Source organism: Sylvia atricapilla, chromosome 1 (assembly GCF_009819655.1).
Source record: "Sylvia atricapilla isolate bSylAtr1 chromosome 1, bSylAtr1.pri, whole genome shotgun sequence".
Classification (NCBI taxonomy): Eukaryota; Metazoa; Chordata; class Aves; order Passeriformes; family Sylviidae; genus Sylvia; species Sylvia atricapilla.
This window is the reverse complement of record NC_089140.1, coordinates 65484817-65491583: the sequence shown is the minus strand read 5'-3', so window position 1 is coordinate 65491583 and position 6767 is coordinate 65484817. Positions and strand designations below refer to the sequence as shown.

At 41.7% G+C, this 6767-nt stretch overlaps 1 long non-coding RNA gene across 1 annotated transcript; it reads right to left on the bottom strand.

Moving 5' to 3' along the window:
- Window positions 1-4478: 4478 nt before the first annotated feature.
- On the bottom strand, window positions 4479-6037 carry LOC136367788 (uncharacterized). Its single transcript, XR_010744743.1, has 2 exons — window positions 5856-6037; window positions 4479-4845 (listed from the first exon to the last, which is right to left on the bottom strand). It is a non-coding gene; the product is annotated as an uncharacterized lncRNA (long non-coding RNA).
- Between the last annotated feature and the right edge of the window lie 730 nt (window positions 6038-6767).

Sequence of the window (6767 nt, the reverse complement as noted above, 5' to 3'; positions counted from 1 at the left end):
CTGTGGAAATTTGAAGAGAAGGAACCTATGAAATCTTTAGGATTTACAAAGCAGTGAGCAGAGCTTTTAGATACATTCAACTGCTCAGGCCCAGACTAAACTCCCTAAAGTGTGTTTGTAAATCCCCACTAGGTGTGGAGAGAGAAGCTGTTGAGGTTCCTCTGGCAACATCTGTGGACTTTCTGCATCACACAAAGCTTTGGGTTGTGGGTGAAGAGCTCAGCAGCTAATTGGCAGCACACAGTAAGATGAGGTTCTTCTTTGTCACCCTAAAAAGGAAAAAAGAAATTGCAAAATTAACACCAGTGAAAAGTGAAGTCTACAAAAGAATCACATGCTTGTAAGTCCGTAATTAACAAGTCCATGGTGTGTGTTTGGCCGGGGGGGGAGTCTGTTTCAAAAGGAAAATACTGTGCTTTGCTTACTGAGCTGGCTTCATCTCCCATGCAGCTCTGGCAAAGGTGCTATTCCACAGGATTTCCTGCTACTGGCAGTGCACTTCGTGCAGCAAGGGAATCCTCTGGCAGGATACAGAGAGCAGGTGAGCACCAGTCACACGTGGATGGCCACCCTCACTCCAGGAAGAAACACCCACCTCCACGTGAAAAACAGTGCAGCAGGAGCAGGCACTGTCCCACCCTCCCGCCAGCCCCTTCCTCACAAAGTACATCACTGCAGAGCAAAAAACTCTGTAAACAGTAAAAAATGTTCAACTGTAAACTTTGCCACAGCTCTGGGTCTGAGCCCATGCTTGAGGGAGCTGGATTAGAGGTAATGGCATGAAACTTGGGTACCACCACTGGTAGCACTGGGTTCAGCTTCACCCATGCTTCTCTTCCATTGGTGTGTCATCAGTATTCCTGGCATATCCAAATCCTGAGAGGGAAAGCCAGGGCAGGAAAGCCAGGCCACACTACCAGGCTCTTCTGTAGTACAGAATGTTCTTCTGAGGCAAGGTGTCCTGAGGAAAAGGATCAGGTGCTAGAAATGTGAAACTGCATCTGAACCACCTTGAATGCACAGGCTTTTCCTTTTTAAGGCATGCAGTTGATCCCTGCTTCTGAACACATTCCCATGGGTACGGCTGGAAATTGCTGAAAGCAGGTGCCCATCTCCAGACTTTGGGGTGTGCAGGGCTGACACGTTCTCTGTGAGCTGCTCTGTCCCTGTACCCGCAGAACAAGCTCTGGACAGGTGTATCATCAGAAATCCCATGTTTAGTTCTCCTCTGATGGAATTTTCAGCACTCTTGTTGCTCAGCTGTTGACAAGATATTTGCTTGTTTACTACATCCATTGTTTCCTTACAGAGACAGCATTCATTTGAACTATTTCAGAAATACTACATTCATTTGAAGCTGGAGCAACTTTCATAAAGATTGCAGCTAGACCACACATTTACACACAGAAACCAGATTTGTGTTTGGTGTGGATTGTATTGTCTGCATGTTTACTACAATGCTCATTTTCTTCTTTGAATAAAAGTGCAGATTTTTTCCCTCCATTATTTGCCAGTGCTATTAACCAGCCTCATTCTTTCCTTTGGTTGTATAATCTGTGTCCTTCTCTGATCTTCTCCAAAGTAAACAAGTATTTTTTGAGTCCAGCATGCTGCGCCAACACCACCACAACCTTGCTTTTGCCATAACTGTGCCATGAGGATAGGCACTGTTGGGTCTCCAAGAAGAGACCCTTTTCAGTGGGGGTAGTTCAGTGTTGCTCTTGGGGAATCACAGTGCTGGTTTTTACCCTGGCTAAGCTCCTACCCTGACTCCTTAAGCACACAGTGGGGTATTCAGTGCCTAGGATGACCATGTCCATCCATGGAGGGAGAGAGCCCCTGTCCTCTACCAAGGATGCTGGGCCTGTGAGCTTAGTGCTGGGAGCTTGCACCTGGGGGCTGCTGGCAAAAGGGGGATGAGGAGTGTGCACTGAGTACGGTTCTTTGAGTCAGACAAGCCAAGTAGGAGGCTCTGCAGGGGGTTGCACAAGCTGGTTTTAATGGACTCTGTGGAGTCTGAGAGCTGGTGTGGCTGCCTGTGTAAACACAGCCAGTAATACCTCTGATGTAAAACTCGTGTTGTGAGACAAGAGTCAAATGCTTTTTATTCCCCCAGTACCTTGTTCAGAACTTTATCAGGCAGATGAATCAGATCTCAGTCTCCTAATGTCACAAGCATTTAGCCAGATCTCCCACTGTTCCCCAGTGTGGGCAGAGCAAGAAAGCAGTGTACCAGCTCTTGGCTACCCTCCCCTGTCCTTCTGTCGGAGTTGGAGGAGCCATCAGAATGCTATTTACTCCCACTGCAGCTGCCACGTGCCATGAATGGGCTCACAGTTGCAGCAGAAGAGACCTACCTAAGGGAGGAGCTTCATGCAGCTTCATGGGGCTGATTTGGGAAGTGCTGACAGTTTTCAGTCTGCACCTGCTTCACCGCCCGGATATTGGAGTCGCGTTGATCAGGTGCCGAGTGATCTCTTCACATTGCTGATAGCCCTCAGACTCCTGAAGCCTAAGAAATTTGGGAACTTTCTGGGGTGATCTGGGTGGAACATTCTTCTGGATCCAAGAGGAGACACTGCCAAGAGGTACCATGATGTGTGAGAACAGATGAAAAAAGGAGGAATGTTTGTTTCCAGATATTTTTCATTAACAAATGCATTGCAAATGCATATTTGTAACTATGAGAAAGTTCTGCTTTGAGCTGGGCCACGTTGCCTGCTCCTACAGTATTCCAGGTGTCCTGACCATTGGTGGTTTTCTTCAAAGCTGGAGTTACTCTCTTGCCCCATAGGGACTCAGCATGTTGTCTTCCATCAGTCTGCTGCCAAGCAAAAGCCCCCACTGAAATTATACCCTTGGAGAGCTTGAGCATTTCAACAAGGCTCGTGGAGTCATATTTCTGTAAGAGCAATTAAGATCTTATTTATGGGACACCATGTGCAGTAGCAAAATAGATATCCTTCGACACCACTGTTGTGGAGGTTTACTGATAGGGCTTGGTAAAACTAATTGAGTTGAGGACACTTAGTCCTAAACCTTGTGGGCAGGCTGAAATGACCAGGGTTTATGGCTCACAGATTTATTCATTGTCACTTGATTACAATTATGGATGTTAAAAAGGGAAATTAATGAAGCACTGAGGTTATGGATCTTCTTTTGGGGACAGGAACAAAAAAAAAAAAAAAAAAAAATTAATGGTACCAGGCAGGTAGGTCTTAAAACAAAATACATGATTTCTATCAGTAAAACATTCCATTTCCACTCTGTAGATTGATATTGCTATTTGTGTAGCTCAAAGCCACTTGTGCCTTGCTCACTATTTAGATAGATAAAAATCCAATTCATTTTAATTGAAGGGTTTCTATTTAAGTGCCTTCGGTATAGTCAGTCCATTAAAATGGGAGGTGTTAATTTTCCAGTAATCACTACACTTCTCTTCCTATCTCTCAGCTGAAAGGACAACCTCATCCTGCATGGTTAAAATGTAGTAATGCATTTAATGCCAGGCCATGATTTTAGACCTCCAGCTGTTTTACTGGTTGTGTAAGTAAAAATAAGATAATGTTATGCTTGGTAACCATGGTTTTGTAGGCATTCACATTTTACAAATCACTGCACAGTATGCAAACCATTATATATATTTAAAATGTTTAAAATCAAGACTACCGGGAGTCTACCACTTCCATTATTTAAGGAGGGGGACTGCTAGACTGTGAAGAGTGATATATTCTATCAAGCTACTCAGCAGAGTTATATTATCAGTGCAAATTATGTGAAAATATGTGCTTCAGCAAGACAAGAAAGGAGTATTCTCTGCTATAAAAAGTGCACTGTGGGAAGCTAGATGGAGTCATTGGTTTGGTGTAATATATGAGTAAAATCTTACTTGTTCAAATAATAAAAAAGGGAAAAAACAGAGCACAGAGAGAAAGAAACCATGGAGTACTCGATTATTCCCTCCATGTACAAAAACCTGTTTCTGCTTCAAACAAAGGAATTGAGACGTATCTCCCACAATTTTATCCAGGTGTACCTACTCATCTGAGCAGAGATCTCCCTGATTTATATGGGCAGGGGGAAAAGCAAAACCAGGGTCAGGAATAAGCAGATTATTGATTTGTTCCATGCATACAGACAAAAATATTATACATCACTAGCATGATCATAAGCCTGTACTTAAATGCAAGCAAACCTTAACTGGAATATTTCTTTGTAAGAAAACACTGGTAAGTGGAGCTATTGACAGCTGCATTTTCAAGAGCATCTGCTTTCAGAAACAGCAGCCATTCAGAATAAATGCTTCTGAAGGCAGATTGTGCTGCTCTGATTAGGAGTACAGGCAAAGATAATGGATAGTGTTCAGCTGCACCTGGAATTGCCTTGAAGTTCAGTAGGAAATTTGTAGCAGGAGTAGGAAAAAAAATGGCCTCTGCTTGTGTTGTAATTTTTCAAAGAACACACATGTAGTTCTCCGGACAGTATGAGCTCTCAATTTTAATTAAAAAAATGGTAAGCATTATACGCTACAGTCAGACCTGATTAATCGGGGTGGAGCTGGTTTATGTGTGTGTTTGGGAATAAAAGTGCTTTGGTTATTAATCAGGGATGCTGTATTTATTTGTTTTAGATATTTGTTCAGATTGGTCCCCGTTTGCCAGCCTCCAGCATTCAAAAACATCCATCAGGGTAAAATCAGAGCTCTGGCTTTCAAAATAAAAAAAAAATAAATAAAAAGAGGAAAGAAAGAAAAAGAAGTTCTTTTTCAAGCCATGGTCTTTGTGTTCTTTGTTCTTTTCATCTCCAGGATTCATTTGGGTTAATGTCAGAGCTCTTTCTTCACCACTGGAAGGAATATAAACCAACACCATCCAATTAAATAGAAACCTTCCACCATTCAATTAAAAGAAAAAACCAACACAAAGTCTGAAGTTTCAGCCAATAACCCAGCTTCAAGAATGGGAGTGATAATTAAAACTTTGACTACAGTAAGAAGTTCATATGTGAATGGTGGCACCATTCACCAAATCGACTACCTTTAATAACATCTCCTGGTACTTGCCCAGAAGGTCCCACAAAACTTATTACAGCCCAAGAGATCCACACATGCATGCTGCCGATAGTTCATTCATTTGAAGGAAGATTTCAGCAATGTAAAGGGCCCGTTTGTTTAGCTTTAAATCAGGAAAATCTCCAACTGCTGCTCTTCATCAGAGGAGGAGTTCCAGCCCCATGTCCTGTTCATCTCCCATTTCTTTGGGAAACAAAAGATAGGCAGTATGCACAGAGTTCTCCTGAAATGTTTCTGCCTCTGGTGCAATCTCCAGGCAGTCTCCTTCCCCCAGCAAAAAAATATTTCATCAGCCTGAGCTAAAGGGAGAAGAGGTGGGTTTAGTCTGACATGACAAAGTGGGAACAGATAACCTATTTCCATGAAGACAATCCCCAGTGGTCCTATACCACAGGGAGTTTTGTTATTTACTTCCCAGGATTAGTGCATTTAGTAATCAAGACAAGCATCTTGAAATATTTTTCTTCACAGTGAACAATCTAGAAGTGTCACATAAGGAAACCCATATATACATCCAAATTCAAATTCTGAATTTCTTTGTGTTTTGGCCACAAAATCTTAATCTCAAAAAATCACATACTATTCATCCTGCTGGAAATATCCTAGATATACTTTAATAATAATTTTCACACACTACATCTGGGAAAACCTGCTATACAAGGGTTATATGCTTTTAACAGACATCTAACAAATTTGCTCAACAAACACACTCATGCAGAGGGGGATTTTATCTATATGCTTTGCATTCATGAATTCCCTAGAATAATAGGAAACAGCTACTTACATAAACAGGCTCACCTTGCCCACACACACTGCTGTGAACAAGTCTATCTGTAAAGTAAAAATAACAATTTGTCTTCATACAGTATTTTCAACTAGAAAACAATTTGCTGCTTGTAAAGTAGTAGTCATGCTTTTGTGTTTCTTCAGGGTACCACAAATGGTAAAAAAAAAAAAAAAAAAAAAAAAAAAAAAAAAAAAAAAAAAAAAAAAAAGTAGTGTCATTAGAAAAAGTTCAGCCTCTCTCAGACAAATAACATCTGCTAACAAGATGTCCCTACATTACAGATGGGCATCCGCTTCCAAATTCAAACTACCATTGTAAAATCTGTGTATATCCATGAGTTAATGAAAATATGGTCTTCTGTGTCTGTTTAAACTTCAGTGGGGATCACTTGAGATTACACAGGTTTCCATCTGATGAAACAATGTGGTTGCACCATGTTGTTCTTGCTGTGCTCCAGAGTGAAACGTTTTTGTGTGCCTGAAGAAAGTGAGAAATAAAAATGCATGCACTGTTTCAGAGACCAGAAAGATAGGTCTGAGCTATAAGGGACTCAAATTTGTTCAATCTTTTACTCACCAACAGCTCATCACTGGTAATCAGAATAGCTTATGCCATCAATCTCCTTAATTAAGAAAAATAAGATTAAAAGGCTGGGTTATCTTCCTGAGTTCTCATGTTAGGGCATCTAGGCAACATTCTGATTCCCCATGGAATCTCTGAGGGCTCCTCCCTCAGAGGCTGAAAAAGATGAAGGACCTCTATAGCTCAGCAGGCTTCTACACTTGGAGGAGTACCTGTAGACAACTTCCAAATTAATTTCAAGGAATCATGGAATACCCAGTTGGAAGGAACCTCAAGGATCATCTGGTCCAATCTTTCTCAGCAAAAGCAGTCTACACAAGACGAGCC